Source organism: Mesoplodon bidens, assembly GCF_964165515.1.
Source record: "Mesoplodon bidens genome assembly, chromosome: 8".
In the NCBI taxonomy this organism is placed as follows: domain Eukaryota; kingdom Metazoa; phylum Chordata; class Mammalia; order Artiodactyla; family Ziphiidae; genus Mesoplodon; species Mesoplodon bidens.
The window spans coordinates 53,723,911-53,739,297 of NC_138165.1; positions in this window are offsets into that span (position 1 = coordinate 53,723,911).

Genomic DNA, 15,387 nt, shown 5'->3' on the forward strand with positions numbered 1-15,387 from the left:
GTGTTCTGTGTTATGTGCTAAATTTTCTTAAGCATATATTTACTCTTGGCTTTATTTGCCTTTATGACTCAGATCAAGCTATTCAGCTATCATGAGGAATACAAGTGGTGGGAGGTTCTACAGTATTTACAACTGGGCATTGATGATGTACCACCCTCAATCCATCTGCCCTCTGTTGAGGCTCCATCAATAACACTTTATACTTAACAGTCTCTTTCACTGAAAAATTTGCTATTTTATGAGATTTAGGTTAAAGCATGTCCAATGGTATGATGCTCCAGCATTTCTTCCAAGGCTTGAGTGCTCTTAGCACTACACACTTGTTCAAATGTCACCTTCCTTCCCAGCAGTGTATGGATTTCTGCAGATTGAGTTTTCTCCAAGAACCTCAGAATTTAATTCTCATCCCAAGACTGTCTACCCTCTGTCTCCAGGCATCCTTCTGGCTAAAAGAAGATAAACTTTCTGCGTATACCTTCTCTTTCTTTCCAGATCCAAGTTTGGGTTTGGGTTTGGTTTTGAGGGCAGGAGTTCTGTTTTTCTGGCCTCAAGCTTTCATGTGGAGAAGCTTCAGCTTGAGTTACTGTTTTGCTCCAACCACGTCTGAGTTTTCTGTATTTTAGAACTGATCATCTGTGGAAAAGTTGCATTTTGTATGGCTCACCCATGTAGTCAGTTTATCAGGACAGGGTTGAGCTCAAAAAGGGCAAAGGCCTATGTTTTTACTGGGAGAATAGATTTGATGCAGTGCAGCGGGGTAGGAGCCCACTGCCTCTACACTTCAGACCAGTTTTGAACAGTAATAGAACTATCCTGAACTTAGAGTTTAAATAGTGGTATGCTTAATTATTTCCTCATTGCCTCAATACCCAACAAAGCCTAAGACTTTTACAATCTATCAGTAGTGCTTCATATAAAAGCAGTAGTTGAGGATATTGGAATTGAGAGGGTTGGATGGTCAGAACATCTATTGAGGAATCATTTTTCCAGAATTTCTTTTGGTTATTACATTTTTACTTGATGTTTGTGGAGCTCCAGCTCTTTTTCTAACAATAACAATACATGGTCTGTCCATTTTCCATGGATATGTTTCACTGATCAATTCAACTACTTATTTTGCTCATCATTGCATAGAGAGATCATTCTAGTATCTATATTTTCAGATCTATCAGTTTTTCTTCTCCTAAGCCACCTTACATTCATTATAAAAGATCTATTGAAAACATAACCAATGAAAAAGTACCACCATCATGCCTCATTTATCTTCTTCAGGAATAGCTTCAGAAAAAAACCCCACACCATCCTACAGCACATTCCTATAATTACAGACACTCACTGTGGCCCCCACAAGCTTTAACTTAAAACTGTGATTGAAATCAACTTGTTCTTACACCATTGGGCTTATTCTTTATTACAAAGTTGTTCGTGTAAATGCCTCTGAGTTATAGTTATATTGGCCATCAATTTCAAAGGAGGCCTCTCCAGTGTTTTTTTATATATAATATCCATACCATTCTTAATGATGGTAATCATAGGCAGTGTTATAGAGAAGTCTTGATTACTAGGTCACAATTGGAAATTGTTCAGATATGCACTCTCTATAGTAAGAATTTGATCTTACTTCTAAAATTCAGTATTCAAGAACTCTCTGTCCTGGTAACTCACTTTGAATTATTTTTTTCAATTTCAAATTTTGATTTTTTCCTTACCATTTAAAACATACCTAAATGCCTCTGTAGATAAAATCATAATAAGCCTGCATAAAATGTTACAAAAAAAGAAATTGCATTGAGATACAGAAAAATCCCAGCTATAGTTTATATAAATTCATTTCCTTAAAGGCCAAATTTGTTACAGACTTCATGGAATATTTCACGGAACTCACATTAGAGGAAGAAAATTAGTTTTACACCTCAGGAAAATAAAACAAAAACATATAATCCCTTTGTATCAATATTCTATATAATATTTTCTCTTAAAAGAAAACAATTTCCATTTAAAATACACAAACATTGAAGGCACCTGCTTTGTACCCTGAAGAAATGTACTGTACTTTCTTCTAATCTGTATTACAGTCTATTATCTAGTTCCTGTATGAAAACTATTTCAGCTGTATTGTTTTAAAAATTAAACTATTATAATGTAGCTCAAGCAAATGATAGATCTTAAATTCAGTATTCAGTGTATAGCTCTCTACCAGTGATAGAAATTGATCATTATAAATCTCCAAAGTCAGAACATATTCAGGGAAGAAAAGCCTCAATTTGACTTTTAAAGCGACATATTTCATTCTGCCCAGACAATAATTCTCTGGTATTATTTGGACACCTCTTATGTGCAGAATGTCAACAAACCATCAGTAAGAAACATGATTTTAAAGCTGTTTTAATTGCTGAACTTTTTTTCGATACCTTTTGCACTTTGTCCCTTGAATTGCAGCCCCTTTGCCTATGCTGAGTGATTCATGACATTTCCAACTGCTTAAGAGCTGGTCTTCTTGTTATTCCTGACTCTGTCTTGATGAAAGCCTCTCTTGAGTGAAATCTCAATATTTCCAGAATATTCCACCTTTAGCCTTTCCTCACTTTCTCTGCTTCATTTGTTCCCACTTCTTATGATACCTACATATTTGTTTCTGAAACTCCCTCATCTTAAACCCTGCTACAAAGTCCTACCCAAAAAAATCTTTCCCTGAACATTTCAGTCCTAATGGTTCCATATAACATTAATATTTAACTATTTTTAATGTCACCATTGGCTCTTACAAGTTTAATTATTTAATAAATATTGGAATTTTGGAACATTGGAATAAATATTTGGAAATATTTGAATGATTATGGGATCTCTAAATCAGATCTTGTAAGGCAAGGCCCATGTTATCTCCTCCTTTAATGCCAGGCATGGACTCTAGTAGGAACACCATATATCCATGTTGACTGATTAAATTGGTTGTTTCTTCTGTTTTTCATGCTGTCATTCCCATTTCACTCCCTGCCCAGGAGCTCGTTAGTTTCATTGCTCTTATCTATCTTTAGAGCTATACCATATGGTGAGACTGGGTGTGCAAAGGATTTGCCCAGCACTCTATGGCTGGCACTCAAGGTTCTCATATTGAATATTATGTCTAGGCATGGAATAAAATTATATAGCCATAAAAATTTGCAGAGAAACTCACAGAATTTTGGAATTAAGTGATGTAGGGGAAGAAAAATCTCTTTTGCCCATCTTAGGTTCTCCAGCTGGGGCCCTATAAATTAGACTGGCCAAAAACAAATCAACAAGAGAAAACCAAAACAGAATTTTATTAACATGTACATCATGCATATGGCACATGGGAGTACCTGGAGATGAGTGACTCAAAGATTTTGTTAGAACTTGGACTTATACAGCATCTTAACAAAGAAATAATACATTTTTAGAGAAGTGGAAAGGCCCTGAGTCTCTAGGGGCAGGAAAATGTGGAAAGGTAAACACATGAGAAACTAATGGTAGATAAAGCCTCCTTAGTAAATCTCATTATGTAGATTCCTCTGATGCTGTCTCCAGGCTGTTAGGATCTAAAGTTTTCTTCAGTAATTAACTTCTTTTTCTAGTTGAAGTACAGTTGATTTACAATATGATATTAATTTCAGGTATAGAGCATAGTGATTCAGAATTTTAACAGATTATACTCTATCAAAAATTATTACAAGATAATGGTTAATTCCCTGTGCTGTACAATATATCCTCGTTGCTTATCTATTAAGGGGGGAGGGTGCAAGTTAGGGGTATGGGATTCAGAGATACAAACTAATGTTCAATGATTAACTTTTGTCCTTCCTATTGGAGAGGGGAGGAGAGACACCTTCCTAGATTTATGTTCTACTTTTAGAGAAATAGGAGGACAGAGAACTTTTTTGTATCTAATTCCTCTCAATTAACTTCAGCTCAGAATAACCCCTATGCTAAAGTGGCATAGTTTGGGGGTGGCATAGTCTGCTACCCTACAGTGATTAAGTACTTTGCCCTGACCATTTACTTACAAGACAGAGGTTAAAGTATAACAAGTTTCTAAGATTGGGATAATTCAATGGTAGGAACTCAACATGTATAAGTGGCATATACACTTTTTTTTTTCTTTTTAGATTGACTCTAGTCACAAGATCCTCCAGGAAAAGTTTAAAAAATCCTCTCTCTCTCTCATTTTAGAACACTGCTACCCAAAGGGCAAGACCACACACACAAGTCACTGAATTTAGAAAAGCAGAACTAAAGCTTCCAAAGTGATTGAAGGAATTAACAAGAAAATGCTAAGAACTCAGCTTATCTGATGAGTAATAACAATCCTTAAGCAGGAGAGAGATGGCAGTAAATCCAAACAGACCATCAGAAAAACTGGCTAATTGTTTCCATGATTTCTTTAACATGAGCAACTAAACATTAAAACAAAAACCCCTGGGTGGATGTTAGAGTTCATTGCATATAAATATTTACAGTAACATATACTTGACTCTCATAACAGATATGCATTCACCTATTTTCTACATATTCTTTCTTTCTCTTTATACAATCCTTCCAAGAACAACTCAACATTTTGCTATAGATAGAGCATCCTGGTCTGGCTCTACACTGACTTTCTGTTAGGTATACTATATTTCTATTAGATTCTGGTATACAGAGGATGAACAAGTACGAAAGCCACAGCCTATACAGAATGCTCACTTAAACATAATTATTTTTTTCTCCATGTGCTATAAGTGTTACTGTGCTGAGATGTCAAATGTGATATAAAAATAAACCCAAATTATGGTATTCAATAATTTCACTGAATTCTACAGTTTTAAAATGATCTCCTGTTAGTACCATGAACTATTTTAATCAGACTAACATTTTAACTTTGCAAAATACCTCTCCTTTTTCTTCCACCACATGCAGCCCCCTCCAAACACAGACACAGATGTCACGTGGTTACACTATTTCTGTACTATCTATCCCTACTCTTCTTGGATGGCTTCTTCTTTCCTCTCAGCCCATCCATATCCTGACTATCCTTTGGAAGTCGTGGGTCAGGTGACACTCACTTGACAACACTGATGCCTCTCTTCTCTAATTTCTTTTTATTGTTGTCAATTATATCAAATGTAGTCAAGCAGATGTACATAGGACACACTCAGTCAACTTTATGATGATTTATTTCTCTGCAGATAGCATCAAAAAATCAGAGGCCATGCATATGAGCCAAAAGTATGATATTTGTTACTCTGAGTCACTTGGGCACTGTCCCTATCAGAATCCTGTCACTTACTAGGACACTAAAGAATTGCTGTGGGGAGATGTGGTTGTACATGATGCTTACCTGAATGTTAAAAAAGAGCTCCCAAAACACCACTGTTTCCCTTGAAAGCCTGTATGGAACTGTCATCAGTGCCTTTTTAAAGACATTTATGATGATATTTATGTTTCTAACTCGTACAACTTGATTTATGAGCAAGATCGAATATAAAGAAATAGTGAAATGGAGAGGGTGTTTTTAGAGGCATCCTCCTTCATTCTCCTCTTTCTCCCACTTCAGTTTCTCCAATGCTCCCATACTGCTTGCCTTTCCAATTACTTAAGAAAATTAAATATGTGACACTAATTTCAGTGCCCCACTTGTTCCAGAGATATTTGCAACTTGAAGCATGAGAAGAAAATGCCTAACATGAATTAATAGAGTAGGATTGGTGGAATTCGAAGCTGTCAGGGGCAGGCCACTGGAGAATATATGGAAACTTTTGAAATTTTTTTAATCAAAAAATTATATACATTACCACTTGCTGTAATGGGCACAAGACCAACTCTTACTGTTTTCTACCTTTCTTCTTTCTTTCTTTTTTTTTTTCTATTTTTGCAAAGCAAGAACTGGTGCTGTATAACCGGGCCAAAAATTTCTTAGAGAGCAGAATAACAGAACCCAATAGTTCATCGTGCTTTGCGGGCATTGCCAGCTGTGCTGAGATCTGCTTTAGGGGCTACATGATGTGGACAGAATGTGGACTTTAAGTCAGAACACACAGAATTCTTAGTGAGAAACTGCCCCTTTCTAGTATGTAGCCTTTGCAAAAGGCAGCCTCTGTGAGTCTCAGGTTCCTCATCTGTAATAATATATCATGTCTCCCTTCCTCACAGAACTGTTCTGAGGATTCCATGAGATAATATTCATGTAAGAATATTCCTACAGGAGGCTCACTAGATGAGTCATGGCCCAGGAGCAGCATGCACATAATAACCTGCTCGGGGATTATTTTTTTCTCCCATATCCCATCCATCTCTTAATGGATACGGAAGATTAGAAACATCAGTCTGGATGGAGAAGGGTTGTATCTGGAAAGAGCTCACCTTCACAATGTGAGTAATTATTTACTCTAGTCTCCTTTGAACCAAAGGGAGTGTGCTGTTTTGCTTTTAATAGTATGAAGCCACCTTGAGACAGGAAACTACTATGCTACCACCCCAATACTAGTCTATATAAGTCCATAGCAAAGTGAGGGAACAAATAGAAACAAAAGATACGTATACAACTTTTCATTATTTTTCTCAGTGTTCAGTGAAATGTGGCTTTCCCGTGATCATGCCAAACTAACAGATTCCTCCAAATCCACTATCACAACACACACACACACACACACACACAAACTTATAAATATGCATACTGATAGGTGACAGGTAAATAGTGTTTCTAAGAACCATACACATCTCTGAGTGATTTATAAATTTTGTCTTTTTGAATGTAAACTTAGGATTTCTAACAAAACCAGCCTTACATATAGCAAAATATTTTAAATTTAATCGAGTTAAAAAACAGCATTTGTAACAGGTATGTGCATTTTTTATCACTGATTTATGTAATCAAGGAATTCTCTGAATGGGTGGTGAAATTTACTGTATAAGGTGTTTTTTTCCCCTAATTTAAGAAAGGTAAAAATAGATAAACCAGTATATAAAAGTTCTGATAAACTTTAGTAGACATACTGCAGTAATTTTAAAGAAAAAAATAGACAGTCAGACCAAAATTAAAGTTCAATGCTAAATACACTCAAAATATTAGAGAGTTGAATAAGTATAAATGGAAGGAATAGCATAGAAAAATGCTACAGAAGGCATCAAATAGAATAACCAGAGGCTAGAGAAAAACAAACTACAATAAATATGGAAGAAAAAAGGTAGAAATGTATTTAAAAACTGCAAATTTTAAGACAGAAAATATAAAACACAATAGCTAAATGCATAAGTAACTAAATTAATATTTATTAATAGTTATTAGGGTTAGCCAGATTTGAATACCTTATGCCAGGTACAAAATGTACTGCACATTTTTCATATAATCTTATTTATTCCATTTTATGTTCTGAAAGTATGTCCTATTTGTCAAAATGATTATGCTCTTACATAACTGTATGTTAAATAACCTTTACAGAAGACTTTTCAGAAAATGAAAACTTGTTGTTTCTCTGCAAATTACTCTTGAAATTGTGATCATGCAGACAATCAAAACATGGGAAAAACTATCTGGAGTACTGTTTCAGTCTTCCACTTTATTTTTTGTGTGTAGATACTGGCTAAATTTACCCATACCACATGGGTGATTGTCATGAATCTTGTCAGGAAGTTCAAATGCAAAGACAGTACTAAATCTAGATCAAACACTCCCAAATTTGGTTGGACACTAGTTATTATAATAAGACTTAGAGTTAATCCTGCACTTAAAGAGGTGACTAAAAAGACATTAATATATTACACTTAATTGTGCTTGAATTGCAAGTTTTATTACCTCCTTTGTGAGTCTGTCACTGGAAGCTCAGCGACCCCAATTCCAGCCTTCACTATAATTAATGATAGTGGTTTTCTTATATCTACTTGCTGATGCCATCTACTGCCTGTGATGTCTCACTAAGATAAATGACTTAGCCAACTGCAGATAAAAATGTTTTCTATCAGAAGTAGGCTGTGACACTGCAATGGAGAACAAGCTCAGCCTGATTTTATGAATGGTTAAAATTTCCTTGCCAAAATCTGCAATGGTAAATTATATTGTTAATATTGATTTCTATCCATACAAGGGTAGCAATGTCAACAAGATCAATTCTTTTAGTCACATCTGTTGTTGTAGGATAAAAAATATCTACTAACTGCCAAAACTGAATTTAATACAACATTGTGGTTTAGATTTTAAATTTACTTTAGCCCATCAGGCTTTAGTTTGTTAGGAGGAATAAGAAGTGGAATATTGATGATTTTTACCCATTGCAATCTGCCAACGTTAATGTGCAATTTCACTGCAAAGGACTGAAGTAAACCAAGATTTAGGGATACTTCTATCAAAAGTAATATCCTTGGACTGGAGTAACTGTCATTAATTTTTTCCCCCACATTCTGGAGAACTTAAGTTAGTTCTAAAGAAGTGGACACCTTTTAGACAAAAAATAATGATCAATAAACAAAAAATTGTATTTGTGGTGCACATCAATAAAATTGCAAAACTGTGACTTTTAAAGCATAAAAGGCAAGGCACGTAGAATTGTAATAGTAATTCAACATACTATCTTTCCTCACCGAGAGATTTCATAGGAAAAAGAAAATTACACATGAGGAAGATACTTTCCCCCAGCAGTGCTGGTCATTTTCTATACACAGCTAGGGATATTTTTAAAACTGAAATAAATCAACTTTTGTTACTTGCAAGATGAAACCTTCCAGCAAAGTACAAGTGAACAAGAAACAAAGGCCAAACACTGTCTGTGTCAACAAGGCCCAGCGTGATTTAGGTCCCTGAGACCTTTCTGACTTCAACACACATCATATTCTTCTTTTCTCAGTGGCCTCCAGCCATACTGGCCTTCATTCCTTTCTGTACCTGTGCTCATGTTGCCTCCTTCTAATCTCTCATACTTTTTCTCTCTGCCTAGAAAACTCTGTTCTTCCACGTTCCCATAGGGTGTGCAGTGTCTCCATTCTGGTCTCAATTCAAAAGTCACCTCTGATGGAGACTCTCCCTGACTACCTTGACCAAAAACAAGATCCTCATCCCTTCTCCATTTTAAGTTTTCACTGCATTTAGCACTCTCTGAAATAACTCAGTTTGTTTACTTCTTTACATGTGTTTCCATGAGTTCCGTAATATTGTCTTCCTTTTTCAAAGCTATACCCCTGACACATAGCAGATGCTCAAAACATATCTGTTGAACTAATGAATGAATATGTTGGCCATCATGTTAGAATATTTTTAAAATCCCTATATTTGCTCATATGAATTATTCCCCCAGTATTTTTCACATTATTTTCTTATATTTTAATAAAACATATAAGTAATCAAAATTAGAAATACTACTCAGCCATAAAAAATGAAATAATGCCATTTGCAGCAATGTGGATGCAACCAGAGATTATCATACTAAGTGAAGTAAGTCAGAAAGAGAAAGACAAACACCATATGATATCACTTATATGTGGACTCTAAAATATGACAGAAATGAACCTATCTGTGAAACAGAAATAGAATCAAGGACATAGAGAATAGACTGGTGGTTGCCAAGGGGGAGGGGGAGTGGGAGAGGGTTGGATTGGGAGTTTGGGATTAGTAGATGCAAACTGGTATATATAGAATGGATAAACAACAAGGTCCTACTGTATAGCACAGGGAACTATATTCAATATCCTGTGATAAACCATAATGGAAAATAATATGAAAAAGAATGTATATATATGCATAAGCGAGTCACTTTGCTGTACAGCAGTAATTAACGCAACATTGTAATTCAACTATACTTCAATAAAAAATAAGTCATGAAAATTACTTATATGTAGAAATTATGCCAGCTTTCTATAGGAGAAAGGAAAAATAGGGAAGATTAAATGGGTCTACTTCAGAGTGCTTTAAAAGACAAAAATGCAAGTTAATTTTAGAATTCATCCAATATTATTCATTTTGAAATTATTAGATTCTTTGTTGGTTCATTTGTATACTCATTTACTTACATATTTCTTGATTTAACAAATATTTATTTAACCCTGCTGTGCATAAAGTACTATTCACGGTGCTTGAAATTCATCAGACAAGAAAACCCTGATCTTGTGGAATTTACAGTTTATGGGAATAAATGAGCAATAAACCTGGTATATAAGAAACATATATAGGAATGTTGGATGCTGGTTAAAACTCTGGAATAACAGAGCAGATGGGGGATGAGGGAAAACAGCAGACAACTCTTGCTGGTTATGGACTTCTGCATAAGCATGATTTATTCACATAATGTATGCTTTGCTACTTGTTCCTCAGAATCTATATTATTTTCAAAAGATTGATCCCTGACATGCCAAATTTGCCATTTTCTTTACATATTTAATTATTTTTATTGCTACCACTTTTAGTTTCACTATAGTGAAACACTTTTTTGTAACTAATATTTTCAACTCTTAACCCAGCTTCTGTACTTTTTAGACGTAACATAGACAATGATATTTTCAAAAATAAGATCAGACCCAGAAAACATACTATTGCTGAACAAAGCACACAGTGACTGAAAGGATGCCATATCATCACTAATGCCATCTGCCATTGTTTTGCACAGATCCCTGTTTCCTTCATGAAACTTATAGCACTCTATAATAATATTTTGGTTTTTAACTTATTATTTCTCTAACACTAGATTTTTTGCTTCAGAAGACAGGCTCATGTTTCAAAATTTTTTTCTTAATTGTTTTTATTTTCCAGTGCCAGGCATATCATAAGCAATTAAAGCAATTTTTGAAATAAATTAATGAGTGCATCTGTAATTGTTCATGGTATCCCATAATGTACCCAACTGTTGTTCTGTGGGAAGAACTGAAGTGGCCCTTTACCTAAATGCAGATGATTTAGATGAAGAAGCTAAATATTCAGCTTTGCAATATAAAATTGTGTACATTTGGCTGAGGGAGAGTTTCTGTCCCTGTTGACTTTGTTGCTGTGTTTGCCTGGATGAGAAGGCTGGAGGAAACACATGGTAGAAATGCTTCTTTTCTTTAGAAGCCTTAGAATGGATTACACTACATTAAACTGTATTGTTATATTGTAAAGATGAGAGTTTTTGTTGAAAACGATTCAGAGGAAAAGGCAGATTCTGGGATAAACCAGAATCTGAAGAAATGAGAAAACTGGGAAGCAAGTTTTTGTTTGGGGTAATGGGAGATTTTTTTTCTCTGGGTATCACAATTATTAAATGTAGAACAGAATGCTCCACTGCCTTTTTGATAATGAAAGCTAAACTGACCTTACTGCTTGCAGGCAAGTTGTCATCTAGAGTGCCAGACTGTTAGGAAATCCATGTGGGTAATCTTGGGCTAGAGTGCTCTGAAATGAACCACATGGATTGGCACTTGAAAATAACTGCTGATTGTGTACCCCTTTGTTAGCCATGAACTTTCAGTTAAATCTTTTGTAAAGTTGCAATTTAGTCACAATCCTGCTGAGACAGTTTTAGGGGAGGACCTATTTTAAGTCCCCATGTCTAAAGTTAAAGTGGAGGGCTGTTCCTTCCCTACCATCATGCCTTGACTACCATCTGCTTTCAGGTTCATATCTGCAATGGTCCAGAGGATATGGGGGCTGGAGAGGGAATTGGAGGGTGAGGCAGTCATGTAGGCTGGCGTTCAGTACTGGTAATGATAGCGACAACAGCCACAGCAAGAAGCAAAAAGGTCAAATTATTAATGCTCATTGAATGCTTACTTTATTCTAAATGCTATAATGTATCAATTCATTTAATTCTCCCAATACTATTGTTGACCTGAAATAAGCAGACTGCCCTGTATTTCTCCAGCAAAGATAGGTTTATTTGGAATCAGCAGAGAATTACAATTTGGGGTCTGCAACAATGGCGGCCACATACAAGGTCCCACCCGACAAGGGAAGGAGAACACTTTTATAAAAAGGAAAAGGAAGTTGGTAGTTCTTTCTTTTTTTTTTTTTTTTTTTTTTGCGGTACGTGGGCCTCTCACTGTTGTGGCCTCTCCAGTTGCGGAGCACAGGCTCCGGATGCGCGGGCTCAGCGGCCATGGCTCACGGGCCCAGCTGCTCTGCGGCATGTGGGATCTTCCCGGACCGGGGCACGAACCTGCGTTCTCTGCATCGTCAGGCGGACTCTCAACCACTGTGCCACCAGGGAAGCCCGGTAGTTCTATAGTAAACAAAGCGTCTATGGGTTTTTATTGACTGAGTCCTTGCCAGGAAAGAAGAGAAGTTTTTCTTCCTGTCGGGCTCTGCTACCGTCACAGGGCATGAGAATTCTCCTTTCTGATCTTGCAGCTCTATTTAATTGAGGCTTCTGTTTATTAATTTTTTACACTATGAAGTAGTACTATTCTTAACATGTGAGTCATGACCACATTGAATGGAGAAGGAAAAAAACATTAAACAAGAGACTGCCACTCTGACTGTGGTTCAGAGTCATCATAATGTTGACAGTAACTGATACACACATCCAAGTTGATTCTCATTAACAGACGAAAACCATCACACTTGTTGTAGAAGTCCTATTTATTGAGGGCCCCTTTGAAACAGCTTATAGGCAAGGTTAGACTAGAACAGAAAACTGGAAAAACTTCTATTAAAATCTAAGTGTTGTGAACTATCTACTAGGATTAGAATATTTTCCCAAAAATTTGAGAAATCCAAAGGACTTTGTCTTACTTATTGGACACTCTAGATCTCCCATTCTCCCAGGAACTTCTTTGCTAAGAAGAACACTAACAGCAAGGGTGCAATTTATGAAAGGATTTGCAAGAGCATAAATTGTTATCTATTTGCTCACAGGGCTTTCCTGCAGAGCATGAACCTTGCTGATCAATTCACCCTCAGTATAAGAAGAGATAGTTGTGGGCTAAATGCCTTGGTTATTCCATTTTCAGTCATTACATATCAAAACCAAGGTAAAGTTACTGAGGACACTTGAGTCTCCCTGTGCCCCTTCCCATCTTGACCTAGGTCTAGGAGTGAGAGAGAGAGAGAGAGAGACCTTTTTACTTTTATATTAAAACTCTTGTGTTGGGACTTCCCTGGCCGTCAAGTGGTTGGGACTCCGCACTTCCACTGCAAGTGACATGGGTTCGGTTCCTGGTTGGGAAACTGAGATCCGGCATGCCCTGTGGTACGGCCAAAATCAAACCCCAAATCAAACAAACAAACAAACAAAAAACCCCTCTAGGGTCAAAAGTGGGCTATTTTCTACAAAATGTTTGAAGATAAAAGAGAACTAACGAAGGGGAGAGTGACAGAGAAAGTTCAGTATCTGGAACCATGGCTGCCTAGCCTGAACAGCTGAGCTAGGATGCAGTATAATTGGGGGAATGATTCTGTCTTTACTTATTTACATCAATCACTATTGTCGAATGGATCTGGCAGTGATCTCCACTGAATATTAAGGTGGCTTTGTAAGCAGAATCAACTAAGCTTTAGTGATGTTTTGGTATACATCCATAAATCCACCTGTTTATTTTCATATTCTTGGCATTTTATCTGAGGGAAAATACGTGTTTATTTTCTGCATATGGTGAACTAGTTTAACCTTTTCATAAGCAATTTCAAAATAAAAGCATTTATTGCTGAAAGATATAAATATCAACCAACAGGAACTAAACTGTAATATCAATGGGCTTTCTAAGGTTATTGGGGTGAAGACTTACTGGAGCAGAGATTTCATAAACATTCCAGGATAAAATATGAAATGTGATCCTTATGTTGACATATCTGTTGTGAAGCTTTTTGTTTTGAATTTATTTCTCCAAGCAAACAAAATACTACAGATATTTTAAAGATATATGATATATACACACTAAGAAAAACATCAGTAAGTATCATCTAATTATGTAGGTTCTAATCTTAATAAATTTTTTCACTAGCTCATTAACTGCTCTGCTTTTTTCTTGCATGTGTCTTGGCCCAATGCACCAAAAATCAAACCTGTTGAAGGGCTTGATCTTTGTATTTTCATGTGGATTCCTAACATCATGTCTACAGGCACAACACACAGTGGGCTTAAATATATTTAATCCTTTTTTCCCTTATTTCCTTTGTTTGTTGTATATGCAGTTAATGAAAATAAATATGTAGAAAATAGATAACCTAAATGTCTGAGTAGTACTAGGAACTGGAGAATACATAACTGAATACTTACATTAATACCCTCTGCCAAGAACCCAAGCCTTTTGCCTGAAAATGGAATTTTAAAAAAGAAAGTAAAAAATAAAAAATAAAAAGGAAAATGCACACTATGTGTAGAGTAAAAAAAAAACATATTTTACTTTTTTCCAGTTAAATATATTTTCAAAAAGAATTCCACCTGAAATAATTGGCATAGGACTCATGAAGTCTACTTGCTTCATGGATAGTTCATCAAAGCTCTCACACCAAGATTCCTGGTACTAGAGGGGAGGATCTCTGCTGTGTTGACATTTTCCCTGCCTATTGTTATGTATCTAAGGTGAAAGGCCATCCATCCTTCTATAGGGGAACCTATGCGATTCCAGACCTCACAAACTTCCTTCCCCTAAGAATTCTTAATTTCCTCCTAGTGGTTAAATGCACATTACGTTTCCCCATTTTATTGCAAACTATTTGAAACAAGAGACTCATTACATCTTCTACTTCTTTGTATATACCGTAAAAACAATCGAGACTTCTACAAGCAGCCAATAAATATGTATTAATTGTTAATTCAAGCTGGTTGAAAAGTCATGTCTAATAAAATTATAAAGGGGAGTTTTTTTTTATCTGTGTAATTTTATTTGTACAGCTTGGACAAATAGCTCACATTTGAAACGCCTTCAAGTATTTTTTCAGTCAATAAATATTTACTGAAAGGTTTCTATGTACTCAGTAAGGGCACTGGATGAATCAAAATAAGGTTGAGCAAATCTTCGAAATCTAGTTTTATCCCAGCTCTGTAGAAAACATTTCTCTCAATATATTTATACCAGTCTCTAGATGACTCTTTTTTGCATCAAATGTGACATGTTTTTCTAATGTGGTCTGAGATGATCATTTCATATTGTTACTTTAAGAATAAACAAAGTAAAATATTCAATAACTTTTGAAAACAAGGGTAAAAAATAGTGCTTTGTTTTAGAACATATAAAATATACATGTAAAGTTGAGATGCTATATTTAATTTGGTTACTAAATAAATATTAAGTAAAAATTTAATGACTAATTAATATGTAATTTAATTCTATTTATTTAACAAATAGTCATTAAGAAGCACTATTATTAAGATTAATGGATGTATCAATTAAGCAGAGCAAAATACCTAGATACAGGGGTGTATGTATGTATGTACTGAATTCACAGGTATTCATATATTCGTAAATATTAAGTATTTTATTATTGACATTTTA